At 48.2% G+C, this 18255-nt stretch overlaps 4 non-coding genes across 4 annotated transcripts; 2 read left to right on the top strand and 2 right to left on the bottom strand.

Moving 5' to 3' along the window:
- The first annotated feature begins 5393 nt into the window (after positions 1–5393).
- Positions 5394–5483, top strand: TRNAR-UCU. Its single transcript is given in 2 exon segments — positions 5394–5430; positions 5448–5483. It is a non-coding gene; the product is annotated as a tRNA-Arg (tRNA).
- A 5692-nt stretch (positions 5484–11175) lies between these two features.
- Positions 11176–11281, bottom strand: TRNAL-CAA. The gene is made up of 2 exons: positions 11244–11281; positions 11176–11221 (listed from the first exon to the last, which is right to left on the bottom strand). It is a non-coding gene; the product is annotated as a tRNA-Leu (tRNA).
- A 1418-nt stretch (positions 11282–12699) lies between these two features.
- TRNAK-UUU lies at positions 12700–12772 on the top strand. The gene has a single exon. It is a non-coding gene; the product is annotated as a tRNA-Lys (tRNA).
- Positions 12773–14181: 1409 nt separating this feature from the next.
- On the bottom strand, positions 14182–14253 carry TRNAD-GUC. The gene has a single exon. It is a non-coding gene; the product is annotated as a tRNA-Asp (tRNA).
- Between the last annotated feature and the right edge of the window lie 4002 nt (positions 14254–18255).

Here is an 18255-nt window from a genome sequence, read left to right as displayed (position 1 = left end):
CGGATTAGAAGAAACCTATAGGTATAGACGGTCCAGGAGTTTCATTTCCCCTGAGATCCTGGCTGCTTTCTGAAGAAATGGATTAGCTGGTGTGGTTTGGTTTTTGCCAGTGCAAAATGGAACCAACACGACAGTTTCCTGCTCTCCTGTTCACTTTTGCAACGCACTGCTTCCTTCGGCAGGATTTCCAGATGTTCCCCAGGGACGATTCAGAACAAAATGCTTGAGTGTGGGTGCCAGGTAGATCGGTCCCCATTTTATGACCAGTGGGTAAGAGGCGACAGGTGAAGGATTTGATGCGTCTTGAGAAAGCTGAGGTAACTGCTTGGATTTAATACATTGTATTTAATCAGAAGTAACAACGTGTTATTTAAATAGAGGTCAATTCAGATGCCACTGGCAATGGAGAGGGCTAGATCTAATCAAAGATAAAATATTTTCCTTCTATTTATATCCAGAAAAGATAAACTGTGCTGTCACTAATAACCAGAAGGCATATGGTCCTGGTTAAGTAAGCACGCATCACTGGCAATCTTGGGGAAATTCCCAGCTATTTGCTTTAAAAGACTGTGAGACATATTTTCCATCTTTATTTTCTGCGTCTCCCCATAAGAATATTTGGGGGGGGGGGTGGCAGACCGTTGTCTTGAGCTTTCCTAAAACATTTTTTAAAGTCTCATATTTTTTTGTTATTAATATAATAACCCCCAAAGAGTCCTTCACCAAAGTATGCACACGAAATAATTCTTAAGGTCTAATTAAATCAGCAGGTCAGAGAGGTAGAGAGGCCCCCAGGAATTCAATTAGTCAAGAACAAACTCAGAAATAGTGACGGGCATTGGAAAAGACAGATGATTGAACCGGGAACTGCTGGGAAACATTCAACACCAAAGTCCTCGAGTCTATACTTAGAGTTCCTCTTTCGGTGCCCAGGAAAATAGATGTTTCTCCTCCTTGATTGGAAAATCTGTGATGTATGGAAACCAATTTGACAATAAATTTCATATTAAAAATAAATAAATAAGGAAAAAAAAAAAGAAAATCTGTGATGGCTGTCTCACACGGGGTGAGGGAGGTGGAGAAAACAACCCACAAGCTTACCTCCCAGAAACCAGCAGGACTTGGGTATAACTTCTTTCCCTCACCCCCAACCCCCATTCCTTCCCTTTCTTTTTTTCTTTCTTTCTTCCTTTCTTTCTTTTCTCTTTCTTTCTTCTTTTTCTTTTCTTTTCTTTTCATTTTTCTTTTCTTTTCTTTTCTTTCTTTCTTCCTTCCTTTCTTTTTTCTTTCTTTCTTCTTCTTTTCTTTTCATTTTTCTTTTCTTTCTTTCTTTCTTTTCTTTCTCTGTAACACAAGGGGAAAAGTTTATTAAAGTGAAAGAATTCGATATTCAATATTCTGCTTTTGCGCACAAAACGTTCTTCTTCAGGTGGGGCTCGTTCCGCGGGACAGTGTCCTGCAAAACGGATGACCGATTCAAGCGTTATCAAGCTTAAATCAGCCGAAACGCGTGTCCCGGGTGCTGCGCTCGCGGGGAGAACACGACCTTGTGAGAACACGAGGGCAGCGCAGAGGCAGGAGCCCTGGGCGTCGATCGCCACACGAGTGTCCCGTACAAGGGCTGGAGGACACCTTTGCCTTGGAATCTGAAAATCGGACGCATCTGTTACTTGCTCGCGCCCCCGCAAGGGCCCTTCTGTTCCCAGGATTGCGAGCCTGAACCCGGAGCCTGGAAAGGACGCCGCCTGGACACCCTGCTCGAGGGAACCACATGCGCCCCCGAGCCCAGAACCGCCCCGTCTATAATACAGCTCAATTCTGCCCAGGACTCACGAGTTCCTGCCTGGCCTTTCGCTGCGTGCGCCACCGCGAGGCGCGCAGTGCGGCTCCTTGGACACCGTGTCCTCCGGATTTGCGCGTCTGCGTCTGGGCCGCGGCCTCCCCGACGCCGAGGCGCCTCCTGGACCCGCGCTCGCGTCCCGCGCGGAGGCCGGAGGCGTGGACGCTCCTGAGCCGGTGGCGGCGGTCCCGGGGTCCCCCCTGCAGCTGTGAGGGGGCTGCCCAGCTCCCCACGGCCTCAGCCAGCATCCCCGCAAGTGTCCCTGGGCCCATTGGCCGGCGGCCGGGCAGCCAGTGTGGTGCCCTCTAAGGAGCCCCAGTTAGGTGTCAGCTGTGAGGGTCACACACGTGGGTCCCCTCCCTGCCCGCTCCTCCCCCCACCCCCTGCATTGGCGCCCCGGTTCCAGCCCCCCTGCCTGCGGAGCTCCAGATCTGGAAGTGACCCCACGTGTCCTCGCAGGTCAGCGGGTGGGGGGGGGGGGGAGAATGCACCATGGGCAAGCTCCGACTCACCAGCCTCGATTGGTTCTGGATTTACTAGGGACGCATTCTTTAATCTGTGAGGAAGACGCCTTGCCTCAGCCAGGAAATGGTTGCAAAACTCGGTGTGTGCCCATGCCCCCCACACCAGGCCTCTGTCACACTCACTGCCAAGCACACCTTGGCCCAGTGGCCAGCCGCCCGCCTACCACGCGCTCGCATTAGGAGTTAACATTCCACTAGCTATGAGGGCGGCTAGACGGCGTGAAATTCTGCTGACTGGCTGTGGAGGGGTGAGCCGGGGCGAGCGACGCGGGTCCAGCACCCAAGATGTTTACTGAGGGTGTGGGGATCAGGGGTTCAGGGAAGGTAGCCCAAACGTCTGCTGTCGGGAAAGGGCCGAGGATGACCATGCGCGCGACCAACGGCATCAGCTTTTCCAGAGCTCAGGTCCGGGAGGGTGGATCACCCATCGTCGATAACGGGGACATGAGCAGGGGTGGCTGTAAAGTGTGTGTATACCAAGCTGCTGGGAAAAACAAACTTGGTTCTTAAAGATGCCCGTTGTCATTCAGTCGGTCATCACAGCCGTCTGGAAGCAGCACACCAAGTTTCTGAGCCACCGAAAAAAAAAAAAAAAAAAAAAAAAGAATATCCTTCCTTGTGAACGGGGATGGCGGGGGGTTTCGTCCTGGTCCCCGCCCAGTGCCTCCCTCCATTCACAGGCTCAGCAATCGTAGGAGAGGGAATTCTCCGACGGGAGCAAACTCTGCTCTCACTCACAATCTGTGGTCTGAGACAGATGGGTTTCCAGGAGACCCTAGTTCGCCCAGGATGGACAGCACAGGTCGGAAGACACAGGGGGAGGCCGTCACAGCTGTGCCAAACATCACAGGGTCTTTCCTTGCACTTCGCTGTTGGGATTTCACGTGACATATACGGGAAAGGCCCACAAAGTATTAGGAGAACGTGGGTGCATCGCGTAGCCCACGATGGATAAGTGGCCTAGAGGACTTTGTAACGTATAATGAAAATCATGTTTAGGCACCGTCTCTGCCTCAAATTATTTACTTGAAAACGCGTTCTCAGATGGGGTGCTAAGACTGCTGAGGCAAGAGGGATTAAGATAAGTTTTGTCCGGAAGACTATTTCATTCCACAGACCCCTAATTTGGGGGCTTGCTGCAGATATGTGCCACTCGAGCAGCTGGGAATGTTTAACTGCTCTGCAGTCTACGCATCTTATTTTCTGCGAAGGAGCCCTTGCAACTGAGCATTCTGTTGATGGCAGACACAAAGTAACGACAAATATATTTTTACCGCTGTCCACCCGGAAAGACTTCCTTTCATTTGAAAACTTTAACATTCTCTGCGAAGCACAGCGTGTGGGTTTAAGTATCTAGTTAAGTAGCCTAAGGCGTGCTTAGTTAGATCTCCGGATTCCCGGATCTCATCTTCCCAACTGACTTGTGCTTCGTGCCCATCTCGGATACCCCACGGTCAGAAAAGAATTTCATCTTGTAAGCGGACACGCAGGAATGACCCTCAGGAAATAGGACGACCCATCTCCTCTGGCGCTGAGAACGTTCCACCCGGCTTAGCCTCCCGCTCGCGTCCAACACTCTCGTCCTGTCCGCTTTGCACTTTCGCAGACGCTGGGTTGGGAGCTCGGGTTTTGCCCTGCAAGCCTCGGAGCTCGTTTTGTGCTTTCCGGGTGCGGCCCGGACGTGGGGGTGGGGCTGGGGACTGACGGCCCCCGCGTGCGCGCGCGTGCAGGGCCCTGGGGCCCCTGACCTCCACGTGTGCGCGCTCCGCCTGCGGGTCGGGGCTGGACCCCCGCTGTCCGGGTCGCCGCGCATCACGTCGTGGCCCAGTGGGAACAGCTGAGATGTCCCCTCTTCTTCCGACAGCCCCCTCCCGATGCGCAGATCACCGCAGCGCGCGCGTTCGCGCCCGCAGATCCCGGACTGGCCGCACCTGTAACCCGCCCCTTCGACGAACCCACTGGACCGAGGGTCGCCGAAGGAGCGGGGGCGGCTGGACCGCCCGGTCGCACCGGAGAGAGGCAGCAAAGAAAATTACCGAGTTGGGAACCTGCAGTATTTCCCAAGCTGCCTGGATGCGCTCAAAGCTCCGCGGGCCTGCGTGGCGGTGCGGTGCTTTGCTCCGCGAGTCCCGGGACCAGGCCGCGCGCGGAAGCCACCGTCCTGGTGAACAGCACAGGTGCCAGGGAGCGCCTCCGCGACCGGGGCCGGAGGGGACGGGGTGAGGGCGGCGAGGAGGAGAGAGGGGGGTGGGGACGGGTTAGCCCCGGCTGCCCAGGCCACGTGCCGGGAGCCCTCCCCCCCCCCCCCCCCCCCCCCCGTTCTGTATTCGCGGAGCCAGCGGCCGGGAGCACATCCGTGCATCATGCGGCTGAAATGACATCTGTGTGTTTATGTATTTATTTATTTGATTATTTATTTACTTTTTCCTTTACATCCAAGTCGGTTAGCATATAGTGCAACAATGATTTCAGGGGTAGAGTACAGTGATTCATCCCCTATGTGTAACACCCAGTGCTCATCCCAGCAAGTGCCCTCCTTGATGCCCTTTACCCATTTAGCCCACCCCCCACCCACAATCCCTCCAGTAACCATCTATTCTCCATATTTAGGAGTCTCTTATGTTTTGTCCCCCCTCCCTGTTTTTATATTATTTTTGCTTCCCTTCCCTTGTGTTCACCTGCTCTGTGTCTTCAAGTCCTCAGATGAGTGAAGTCATGACATATGTCCTTCTCTGACTAACTTCGCTTAGCATAATACCGTCCAGTTCCGTCCACAGAGTTGCAAATGGCCTGGGGTTTTGAGCTTTGATCAAACTGTTCCTCATCTCGTAGGGACAGATGAGAATGGTCGCTGGAAGGATCAGAAACACCCGCGTCGGGTACTGTGTGTCCCTCGCACTGTCTTGTTTTTGTGTTTCTTGCACTTTTCGCGGTGACTGGAACGGAATAAATGTCCAGAAAAATACTGTATTGCTGACCAAATGCACAGTAGACGACCTTAGGGCTCGGGCCCGGCGCGCCTCCCCGCAGGCTCTGTGGCGCAATGGATAGCGCATTGGACTTCTAGCGCGGGCGGTGGAGGAATTCAAAGGTTGCGGGTTCGAGTCCCGCCAGAGTCGGAAGCGTTTTGCCACTCAGTGGCCACTTGGTTTCAACTTTGTGGTGTTGGGTCCCCGCAGCTTCGTCATGAGCAATCCCACTCGTGTCTACAGGGGCTCAGTGACCAAACAGAGCGAAAGGGAATGGACGCTTGTAGCGAAGGTTCAACCTTGGCATAAATGCTGCTATTTCTCTGTCATGAGAAACGGCTTCCAACGTGCTGTTTTCCCGGTCTTGGCTGGAGGGTCGCGGGCGGGGGTTCCACGCTGCTCCTTCCAGAACATTGAAGACGCGGGGGGTTTGCAGCTGCTGACGCGCAGCCCGGGTCTGCACTCCCCCCTTCCCCCACGGCGCTCCCAAAGCGCTTCTTGGAAGCACCCAAGTTCCAGCTCCGGAAACTTAACCAAAATTCAGTTTGCTTTTAAATGAATGGTGGGTGAGATCAGTAGCAATTATCCCCCCCCTCCGTTAACTGTGGAAATGGAGATAGAGCGGAAAAATACACCTGCTCTCCATCCTCGAACACTACTTCCTTCATTCTCTCCACTGGCGTTTACTTTTGAGTATCCTTCCAGAAGTTATACATGCATGTGTACGTTATATAAACATGTATTATACAATATATCTATATTATATAAGATTTATATATTTATATATAGTCATATGGATCTCTGCGCCCGTCTTTCGTGTGTAATATCATCTCACATATGTAGTGTTGTTGTGTTCTTTATATAAGCTATGTAATATTCCATAGCAGGGGGTGTACAATTGTATCGTAAACACCTCACATCTTGAGTCCAGGTTGCAAGGCATCCTGCGGCCAGCCCTCCCCTTACTGAAGGCCCCTGGGGGGGGTCTTGTGTTTGCCATTAGGGAAACAGGACCACAGACCCACTGAATTCCCAGCAAAGCCTGCATCTGGCATGCTTCCAGGCACTGAAAAGGGAGAACTGTTTGATCTCTACCTTTGCTTGTTGAGCATGGGCTCATTTATCTTCCAATAAAGCATTTTCTTGAACCACCTCTTGTGACATGGTGGGTTTTCTGCTCTTCAACTTGCACAATTTGGCCATGATGCACGTTTCACTGCTGTCAGCTAGGGTAATAATTAACCTCCTACAGAATATTGCCGATTACACACTCCTCATACCATGATATACATCGCATGTCCAGCAGGCCAGGCAATGAAATGAGGTGGTAGTTTCACAGCCTCTGACCCCTGTTCATTCCTGCATAGATTTCTCAGTAAATTACCATGTTCTTACTATAGCTGCAATGCCACTTTTGTCTAATATTAAATCCACACATGGATGATTTCTGAATTCTCCATGCCATTGCATGTCTTATCTGTTAATCCCTGCGCCAAAATGCATGCCCTTAATTAAATGAGTTTTCTACTAAGTCTTGATACTTAGTATGCTAAATACCACTGTCTTTTTCTTCTTTAAAAGTCTCCTGACCAGCACAGTCACAGACTCACCTTTTCTCTTTGCCTTCCCTCAAGGATCTCAGTCCTACACTTCCTGCTTCCTGACATCTTTTCTCTAATGGTTATTTCATAGATTTATTTCCTGGTTTTCTAATTTTTGTATAGCCAGAGGACAACTCCCCTAGTGGTTAATCCTTCATGGGTGGAAGTAAAATTTTCATTAAAAAAAAAAAAAATAACACACCACAGAGATCACCAATTACTTTCACCATTTCATAGTAGTTTTCTTAGATTTTTAGATTATTTGATTTATGCATGGGGCTGTTTAAGGACCCTCTTAATCAATTGATTGATTTCTTTTTATCTGCATATTCTATTCCCTATATCATTTTTCTTCATAGGAAACCGTTTTAATGTATTAACTGTTTACATTGCTATTACATTAAAACATTACATGTTTTCTTACAGAATATGTAATATTTTGTGCATATCCTTTCCATATGACAAAATCGTACTTGGTATACATATCATTCCACTTCTGACTTTTTCTTTTTTTATAAATTGGGTTTTTTAAAAAATGTTTATTTATTTTTGGGAGGGAAACAGAATGTGAGTGGGGTAGGGGCAGAGAGAGAGGGAGACACAAAATCTGAAGCAGGCTCCAGGCTCTGAGCTGTCAGCATAGAGCCCGATGCGGGTCTTGAACTCACAAACTGTGAGATCATGACCTGAGCTGAAGTCAGACACTTAACCAACTGAGCTACCCAGGCGCCCCTGACTTTCTTCCATAACAATCATTACTTTCTTTATACATCATTTAAATGCTGAGCAATATCTCATAGGGTGTATCTACCATATTTTACCTTTTTAAAAAATGCTTCTAAGAAGGTGCCATTTTAGTTCCTGAGGCAAACATCCTCATTCGCATCCATTTGAAAGGCATCTGCCATATACCGTCCAGATGTGCTGATCTGTAAGTTACATTTCAAATACATAGTACTAAGTGAAAGAAATACGGTCACTCTTGACGGCCCTGACTTCCCTTCCAGTATATCATATTTGTGTTTGGCTATATAATAATACATTTCATATAAAATTATAACGAGGTAATTAAATGAAGGTCCAACTGTTAAGAAGCAGGCTTAGAAACTGGCTTGGGTCAGATGGTGCAGCGGTGTAATTGTGTGTGAGGGAAGGAAATATTCAAGGTAGATCCTATCTTACTACATAAATAAATACATTATCAGTAAACTTACAAGGTCGGGGGTTCAAAAAACAATAAAATGAGAGCATTTACTAATCACTGGATACATTTCCTCACAGGTCATTGACATGCTCTCCAAGCTTCTCGGTGTCTTTCTTGTAAAATGCCTATTTCATAAACAGCAAATGATTGGATCTTCTCTTTTTTCCAGTCTGACCATTTCTTGATTTCAGAGTGGGATTTTAAACTCACCGAGGATGTTGTAGAAACACCGCTGGCACCTGTTGAACGTGAGACTGGGTTCTATGTGGGTCTCTTGCGACGTGCGGATGTAGTAAGGACTAGAGAAAGCGTTCTCAGTCTCCTGATATTCAGTCACTGATTCATAGACAGAAAGTCAGAGGGCTCCCAGGGGGAGTTTTTCTCACTGTTAGTAAGGCCAAAAATAATACTTCAAGCTAAGGAAGTGTAAGAATTTCTGAAAGTTTGGCACCCTTATGTTTGAGAGTTTCATTTATTCTCTCTGTCTTACCTGGGAAAAAAAGGATGATACAGGCAGTGGAGAATCTGAGTAAGCATTAATAACCTACAAAGCTCTTTAGTAACAATTCTGGGTAATTGAGTGTATATCACTAAATAAGTAATACAGATTTTACCAGGTAGGAAATAAGAGTCAAACAACATTTTGTGCTTCTGCTAAAATTGTGGCTTTTTGACAAGAGAAAGCTTTGATCCACATGAAAATTGTTTTTGTTTTTGTTTTTTTTTAAGATTTTATTTTTAAAATAATCTCTACACCCAACATGGGGCTTGAACTCACGACCCCAAGATCAAGACTTACATGCTCTTCTGACTGAGCCAGCCAGGCTCCCCATATGAAAATTCCTTTTATATACATTTTTATACACATTTCACATAATACACACACACACACTTTTATATACATTGTTTTTATAAACATTTTTATATCTTTTTTTGGTACAATGGAATAAAATTAATTTTTGAATGTGTAAAGGGGTCTTGAGGCTTGACCCCAGTGTCTTTATCGTTTTGAGGGGATTACAGACTAGGTAGGTCAGATAAGCATCAGAAACATCCTCGGCTTTACCTTTAACATTTTTGTATGAATCCTCATTTAAGAGTGTAGTCGATTTTTCTTTGGAATAGTAGTGAGACTCCAGCTCTAGCTAACGTATGGGTTAATCAGCACGAGCAGAACGGATGGTAGGTAAGTGGGATCCTTCCTTATCGTATAACAAATAATTTCTGACATGGAGTTAAATATTCCCCTGTGAGTAGCAACTTATCATAAACACTGAGGACCTCTGTTTTAATCGTGAAGTGTATGTACTATAATTGTCCCCGACTGACTGATAATCACTTTATACACAATTTTTATACCTATCTTTATGTTTGAATATGACTACGTTTTCTATAAGCTGAGAAATAAAAGATCATTGATATGTATTTATATTTATGTATTTTACTTTATTTTTATGAAATAAAAATACACCCTCATACACAATTGACCCAGGAAGACTGTTCTCTTTTCAGTGTTAGTCTTTTTTTTAATCCTAAATTTGGTAAATAAAAGAATTCTCACAATACTTCTGAGTCCAAGTCTGAAAAATGACAAAGCAAACCTAATTATTTCTATCATTCTTCCTTTTTAAAGTGGAAGAACAAATCTTTCTGTCAGTTGGAGGCCATTCTAGAAAACCTGAAGGAGTTAGGCACAAAAGACATCTTCGTGGTTTTTACTATTCTGAAGTTAGGGCCTACATTTGTGAAAATCAAGTCAAGAGGAATTGTCATGAGAGACAAAACATGAATACAAGTCAGAATTTTGTAAAAATGAGGCATAGTTTTTTTTTTTTTAACAGATAACATGTAAATCCACAGCAATAATAACAGTGACTATTGGGAACTTAAAAATATGTAGATTGTCTTCAAATTATTTAAAAATATACCAGGAGTACAAAGAGGCAACAGAATATTTTGGCGATTCAGAAAGAACTTCGGTTAACTTGGTACAAATAACTTGATAATTTTGCAGGAAAAAAAAATCAAATTTTGCTATTTTGCACGTATTTTCATCCCACAATTGTATATTCTTTTCCTACAAATAAATCAATTAAAAATGACTATCTCATATTTTTGATCATTTGTATACTTTTTTTTATTTAAAAAATTTTTTTTAAATGTTTATTTACTATTGAGAGACAGAGGGACACAGGGTGTGAGCAGGGGAGGAGCAGAGAGAGAGGGAGACACAGGATCTGAAGCAGGCTCCAGGCTCTGAGCTGTCAGCCCAGAGCCCAACGTGGGGCTCAAACTCACAAACTGTGTGAGTTCATGACCTGAGCTGAAGTCAGTCGCCTGACCAACTGAGCCACCCAGGCGCCCCTGTATACTGCCTTTTAAATGAACCTTACTATATCTCTATATGTATGTATTTAAATATACACACATACAGCATCAGATGTATCTGCGGACATTACCGGGGGTCCACGGAGGGTGGCACCGGGTGCCAATCACCCCTGGTTGAGGATCACTGTTCTAACCCTTTTGCCTCTCATGTCTCGCTGATCTGATGCCACAGAATACATCACATCCAGACTCTTCACGCCACAGCCCACGCCCTGACCATCAGGGAGAAGTGATGGGGAGAAAGTGTGCAGGGGAGGAAAGAGGAAGGTCGGAGAAGAAAAAGAGGCTGAGGCGAGGGCAGTGGGGAGGAGGGACACGCAGAAGGGTGGAGGGGTGGAGGGTGCCCCTGCCCCTGCCCGTCACAGAGCAGTTCAAATACTGGAGGCAGGAACTTAGAACCCTCACCTCATCCATGTTGTAAGACCTACATTTTAATACTGATGTATTACTGAGATGCCACACAGAAGGAGAAAGAAAGAAACAGAAAGGAGGGACGAAGGAAGCACCTGCAGAGGAGAAAGACATGCAAGCCCACCGACTTAAAAAGGGTGAAGTGCGGGCCGCAATAGGGAGAAAGGGGAAGATCCGCTCTTGCTGCCTAAAACGGCGGTTACGTAAAGTTGCAGACTTTGAAACTAAAACGGGAGCGTGTCAGAAGTGGGATTCGAACCCACGCCTCCATGCGGAGACCAGAAGCCCCGAGCGCGGGAAGCGAAGCTTGAGTCTGGCGCCTTAGACCACTCGGCCATCCTGACACCCGCGAAGGGCAGGCCGCTAACCGGCTCGTAAACGCAACAGAGGGAACCGGACTCCGAGCGGCGAGCGCCAGCCCACTGCGCCTGCGCGATGCCGGAGGCGAAAGGTGAGTTTGCCGGAAGCCGGGGGCTGAGGCGCGCGGAGCCGGAGCCGGGACCCGGGGACACCCAGGGGGACCCGGGGGACGCCCTCGCCCCGCCGGGTGGGGGTGGGGAAAGCGTGGGCCGCAGAGCCCTCCTCCCCCGGCTTCCCGCGGGGCTCACGCCCCTCCCCCCACGGTTAAGTTCAGAAGGTAACAGGTGCCGCGAGACCCGGAGAGCGGGGCTTAGCGCCCCCTGCCCCGGCCCACCTGGAAGTGTCCTCCTAAGAGTCAGCGGCGGCTGGATTGTTTTTTTCGGTCAAGTCGAAATGATTAAATGTTATTCCCCCAGGCATAGGTTTGTCGCGTTAGTTTTAATGCCTGAAATTCGGTGTCATTTCTGTAACAAAATAGCACGTACACACGACTTCGTAGGAGTTGGCATCGTGGGTACTGCATGAACTTGACGCACGATTTTCCTCATATTCGGTCAAAGTGGCATTTGTCTTCATGAATTGAAAAGCCCAAACATAATGCCTTAAATTAATGATAACGGAAGTATTGACTCGAAGTAGGTGAGTAGTCCGGGGCTGGCGCTGCCGCCTCCTTTGGGTGGGTGGGAATTTGTCCCTCGCCCCCCCCCCCCCCCCCCCCCGTCCTCTCTGCAGGTGCTCGCGAGCCGCTAAATCACGAACCACGAGCACTGTTTCCTCACCCGCCGCTCACTCCTGTCTTGGGATGAGTTGGGGCTCGCGATGCAACGTGAGGGACAAAGCTGGAGGCGGCCCTGCACCCCCACCCCCACCCCCCGGCCCTAAAGAACCCAGACCCTCCATTTCCGAAACTACGGGGACAGTCCCGCAGGGGACAGCCAGGCTCAATCCCCCTGCGTTGTGTCAGGGTCAAACCCTCCTCCTCTCCATCTTCCCTGCGTTCTCTTGAGGATGCCCTTCAGTCGTTCCAGTTCCTAAAAAAGCCTCGTCCCGGTTTCCCCCACTGGTAGGGGAGGGAGCCCGCGCGTCCGCTCCGCAAGCACCTGAGGAGGAAATAGTGTGTCCGAGGGTCCTTCTGCCCCAAACCGCGAGTCCCCTTCGGCAATAATTGGGTCCAGGAAGAACCTTCACTCTCCCTGTAGCTGTGCGCGTTAACCGGCTCTTTAAAGAATGTCCAGGGTGGCGGTTACACGGTCTGCTTAAGGATGAGATGACCCGGGTCGGTGAGCCACACTTTGGGGGGCCCTGGTAGTTCCTGGAACCTTAGGTCACTTCTCTTCCTGGTAGTTCGAATTCTGCACGGAATTTAGTTATTTATAAGACAAGTTAGCACTGCCTTTCCAGGGCCTGGGTAGCTCAGTCGGTAGAGCATCAGACTTTTAATCTGAGGGTCCAGGGTTCAAGTCCCTGTTCAGGCGGCAGTTGAGCTTTTTTTCCCCCCAGCCACATGTGGAAGGGGAACCTGCACGTGGTCCACATGAACTCGTTGTCTTTGCCCACGTGAAGCCCCAATCTAGCCTCATTTAATTATTCCTAAGAGCGAACTAAGCCACTCCTAGATTTTGCAAGGGAATGTAGAATTGTGGGCGATAGGAAGAAAGACAACAAAAAACTTTTGAGTGAATTGCTATGAGATGTGCCCTTTTAAAATTCCCTTGCACAACGTGGGGGTGACTGTCTAGAAGGCGGGGTGCAGTTTGATTAGACCCTGTCCGGGTACCATTGTGGTCGCTTTGATCCCTGGGCGTCCCCCAGCTTGTTCAGCAGACGCCAGTGCACGGCTACTGCCCCGCTCTGCAACACGGAGGTGAAGAACTGAAATCCAGACACATCCCGAAATCGTGTTCGCCATCCGCTTTGTGCTTTCGTTGGAAAAGCTGCCCCTCCCAGGGTGCCCGGCCGGCTGGGTTGGTAGGGAGTGCGACTCTCGGTCTCCCGGTTGTGCGCTCGAGCCCCATGTCGGTATGGAGATTACATTCAAAATCTTTAAAAAGGGAAAGCTACTCCCCTTCTCCTGGGGTTTAAATCATGTGTAGAAGCTCTGGAAAGGAGGTTCTTTCCATTTGTTCTCTGTAGGGTGCCATAGGCTTTGGTAAGTCCTTAGATGGAGTTTTGATTAAAAAGTCAAGGTTTTCACCTGGTGGATACTGTGTGTGAAAGCTGGGAATTGCTACTTCGTGTAGACTTTCCGTTTTTCTTTTTTCTAATCTATCCGGTCGGAAAGCGATTTTGATCAGGTGTTTTATTGCCCAGCGCTGAGACCAACGGACACATAATTCCGGGGCAGGTAAGGGGGTGGCCCCAGGCACCCCAATCCTTGCCTGCCGCGGCCCAGGTTCCGGCTGCTGCAGGGAACCGGGAGTTCGAGTCCCGCCACCGGCAAACCTGGGCTTGAGCCCGTGCGCCACCGGTTCGCAGGCGCGTTCACCTGCCCCTTCGACTCCACCTGCTCCTCGTCCCCGAGCGCGGGCCCTACGCCCTGGATGCTCCGGGGAGGCCCCTCCGTCGCCTCACCTGTCCCGGCAGGTGCCCGTCCCTTTCCGCCCAAACACCCCCCCACCCCCGGCCCCCCCGCCCCGCGTGCCTGGACACACACCTCACTCGCGCCTGCGACGTCTGCAGCTCAAAGTTCTCAGCTCAACACCCGGGAGCATTTCCGGGGCGCACTTCGCATCCAGGGAAAGCGGCCCGGTGCAACGATCAGCCCCCACACGGAAATTGCCTTAAAACAAGAGGTGGAATCCAAGCAGGAAGCCCCCCGGGAGCCCAGCCCACCCCGGAAGTTTGCTGCTCTCAAAAGGGCGAGGCCAAAAGCCGCCCCTGCTGTCTCCCCGTCGGGGAATCGAACCCCGGTCTCCCGCGTGACAGGCGGGGATACTCACCACTATACTAACGAGGAGGACGCGCTAGTTCTCGGAAAGTTCTCCTATAGAGGAATTCATACGCTGGGTCCTGCCCTTTCCTGCGCACGGGATTCCTGAGAGATGCGCCCATCTTCACAGGAAAGATTTGTTATAAAATCCAAGAGAACAGATTTCCCAGTGTGACCTGGAAAACGCAAACACGACAGTCCGCAGGAGATCAGACGTTGCCGTGCACAGTATTATCACTCTGGCACAGAAATGTTCCTTAACAGCAGGACCGCCGAGCTAGACGCACTTCCTCTGCTTCGGTTCGCCACGGTGAGAATCGTCTGTGTTGTGCGTGAATTTGTACACGGAGTACGGAGAAGAGCTTACTCTTAAAATCTAATCTCAGATTCTGCAGCGCTGGCATCGAGTGGGTTGTTTGTGAATAGCCTTTTAGCGGTGGAAATCCCACCGTTAGGAATATTCCTCAGTGAAATTCCAGCCCAGAGCCAGAGGGGGCTTCCCAGGTGGTCTTTGTAGCATTTCCAGGGAGCAAAGAATCGAAGACACACTTCCTGGATGAGCATGACTGAAATGAACGTGTGTCCTGACCGGAGAGAAAAGCAATGGGAGTCCTACGACCTCGGAACAAACCTCTACAAATGGGTTTGGCTTAAGGCAACAGAAACGCGTTCCTCTCAGTTTTGGAGACCAGCAGAGGGAGATCAAGATGCCAGCGCCAGGAGGGCTCTGGAGAAGACTCTTTCCCGGCTTCTACCCAGCCTCCTGTGACTCCGCGCCATCCTGCCTGCTCCTTGGCCTCTGGCTGCCAAGTTCCAATCTCTGCCTCTCTCTGTGTCTCTGTGGGTCCTCTCTTATAGGGACACCAGCCACTGGATGTAGGGCCCAGCCCAGCCCAGTATGACCCGATCTTAATTTAACTAATGACATCTGCAAAGACCTATTTCTAAGTAAGGTCGCGCTCTGAGGTTCTGGACAGACACAAATTTCCAGGGGGTGCTATTTAACCCGCTGCAATTAAGAATGAAAGATAAAGCATTTATGCATAAACTCCGTTGACTGCGCCAGAGTATACACTAAGAGCTGGAAAGGCACTGCTGAAGTTTGGTTGTGGGGAAAGGGAAGGGAGAGTATACAGTCGTCTGATACTGTGGCTCCAGTAAAAATGGAAGGAAATTGTAAAAAGAGGAGGACAAAGCTGTTAAATGACATAATGATGGTGATAACACAAACATACAAACTTTCCAAAAATATTAGAAACGGCAAAATGTCAACATAGCCTCGTTTCCAAAAGAGACATTAAAGACCTAAACAAATGGGAAGTATATAATTTTGTGGATAGGGGGACTTAGTATCTCAAGGATAGCATTTCTCCCTAAAGCGATCTATGAATTCCACATTATTCTAATATTAATCCCAACAATTTTTTCAAGAGCTTGAAAAGATTTCCAAGAGCTTTTTGTAAAATTGTATGTAAGTGTATCGGGCCCATAATAGCAAGGCCACTTTTACTACAAATGCGGAGAGGATCGCCTGTAAAGCTTGCAGAACTCATCAGACACTCCAGGAATGAATATATTGTCACATCACAGACACTGGCATAGAACCTCAAATTGGTTAAACAGGACAGAGAGCTCAGGAGATCAGCATTTGGTGTATTGAGAGGGGCGGCATTCAGGGCAGAGGACAGTTCAGGCTATTTAGTAAATGGAGCGAGGAAAAAAATATAGTTTTCTCATGGAGGGAAATATGACATTGGATAAAGATGAACACTAGAAAGATCAAGGATATAAATGCCACAACCAAAATTTAAAGCTCTCGGTAGAGAGCTGTGAATCAGCCAGGAACCTGTATGTGCTATCCTGGGGAATAATGTGGAGAAATTTAATATAGTAAATTTAATAGAATTTAATAATTTGTATAGAAATGTAATATAGTAAATTGTATAGCAAATATAGTAATATAGTAAAATTCCGTTAATGATGGAAGAGCTGATGTGGTCAATGGGACAGAGACTATCAATGTAGGAAGCCACACAGGCTAAAAGGCCTGGCTCTCTGGGAGAACTTGAAACCCCCGCAGATTTGCCCTCGAAGGCATCTGATGCCCTGAGGAGATACAGCTGAGACCAAGCAGTGGCGAGTAATACTTTCCCTCTGGCTTCTCTCCTCTAATCTCCATCCAGTGCCCAACACTGATTTCAACCCAACCAGAAGTCACCTGACGAGGTAAGTTGAGGACTGCAGCTTACGTGGTGCAGCATCTTCGTGTCAGAAAGCACGAACGAGCCCAGGTCATGGATAAATCGGAGCACAGACATGCGAGGCCTCCCCTTCTGCCCCTCACCATCCAGTCTCAGCATTTGACTAAAATTTAACTTACCTTCAAAAAGCTAATGCTCTGTACGTATGAGGGTGCCCTCAAACCCTTCCAAAAAAAGAAAGGCAAAGCACCATCCTACTTTTGGAAAGAGAGGGGAATTGGAATTCTCCAGACCCAAGATCTCATCACGCCAGCTCTGTTCTCTGTGAACTGACGCAAGGAGAACGTGCAGCTACTCCAGGCTACGGAGCCCGCGGTAGAAAGAGGGGTAGACATGACCTGGCTCCGCCCTCTTTTTTTGGGCTCCGATCTCCCACCAGCGCAACTAAGCTGCAGACAGGTGGGAGGCTGGCCTGGGAAACACAGTCTGGGGAGTTGAGCCCTGCTGATGTAGAGAGTAATTCAGAGGATGGGGATCCACCCACAAGTGAGTGAGTGATCCACCCCCATCATGAGAATGTATATTCGAGCAGCAAAGATTGGAAACACTGGTTAAATACGACACAGAAATGCTACAGGGTCAAGACAACTTTGACCGGTTTGTGCATATGAAATTAATAGCTTCTTGTAACCGAATTATAGCTTAAAATGAAAACACAAGTTGTGCGGAGAAAGGTTAACTGCAATTCAAATAATGGAGCTGCAAGAAACTAAAGAGAAAAAGAAAACAATGCACCAAGACCTCCCATACGTTAGTAAGTCAAGCACATCAACTCAATAGAAAAACAGGCAGTCAAATAAATAAATAAGTAAACCGGACTTGGGGAGAAAATTCAAGTGTATAAATCCAAACATGTGTAGAGATATTCAACCTCACTGTGATACCAAAATGCAAGCCATTACTTCAACAAACTTATTTCCACTTGATAGGATAAAAATTAAATGTACCGAAGTGACAACCGTTGGAGAAGATTTGAATACACGGTACCCTTTATACTTTGCCCAAAGAGCCTGTGGTGGTGAACCTCATGTGTGAACTTGCCCGGATCAGATATCTGGCTAAACATTGTTTCTAGGTGTGTCTGTGAGGGTGTTTCTGGATGAAATTAGCACTTGAATTAGGGGATTCGGTAAAGCCATTTGCCTTCCCCAATATGGGTGAGCACCATCCAAGCCGCTGAGAGCCTAAATAGGACAAAAGGGCAGAGAAAGACTTCGGCCCTCTGCCTAATTGTTCAAAGCTGGAACATGGATCTTCTTCTGGCTCCCTGGTTCTCAGGCCTTCGGACTCAGGTTGAATTATGACGGGGCAGACGTTATGGGTTGAATGTTTGCTTATCCCCAAATTCATAGGTTGAAATCTTGCCCTCCAATGTGATGGTATTTGGAAGTAGATCCTTTGAGAGGTGACTAATTCCTGAGTTAGTCCCTACTGAATTGGATTAGTGCCCTTTTCAGGAGACCCCAAAGAGCTCCTTCGAGGAAGCTCTCTCTCATCAGACAATTGAAGCTGCTAGCACCTTGATCTTGGACTTCCCAGGCTCTAAAACTGAGGAATAAATTTCTGTTGTTTAGAAGCCCCCAGTCTGTGGAAATTGTCACAGTAGCCACAAGGGACTAAGACAGGCGTACGTCTTTACAACTTTGGGAAAACAGTTCTCATTACCTCCAATAGTTACACATTTATGTAACCTGACAAATCAACACTTTGTCTCCTAGGAATATACTCACACGTTACATAGGCATACTTTGTTCTCTTGAGCTTTGCT

Source organism: Panthera leo, chromosome B2 (assembly GCF_018350215.1).
Source record: "Panthera leo isolate Ple1 chromosome B2, P.leo_Ple1_pat1.1, whole genome shotgun sequence".
NCBI classification, from domain to species: Eukaryota; Metazoa; Chordata; class Mammalia; order Carnivora; family Felidae; genus Panthera; species Panthera leo.
This window is presented reverse-complemented; position numbering and strand designations above follow the sequence as displayed.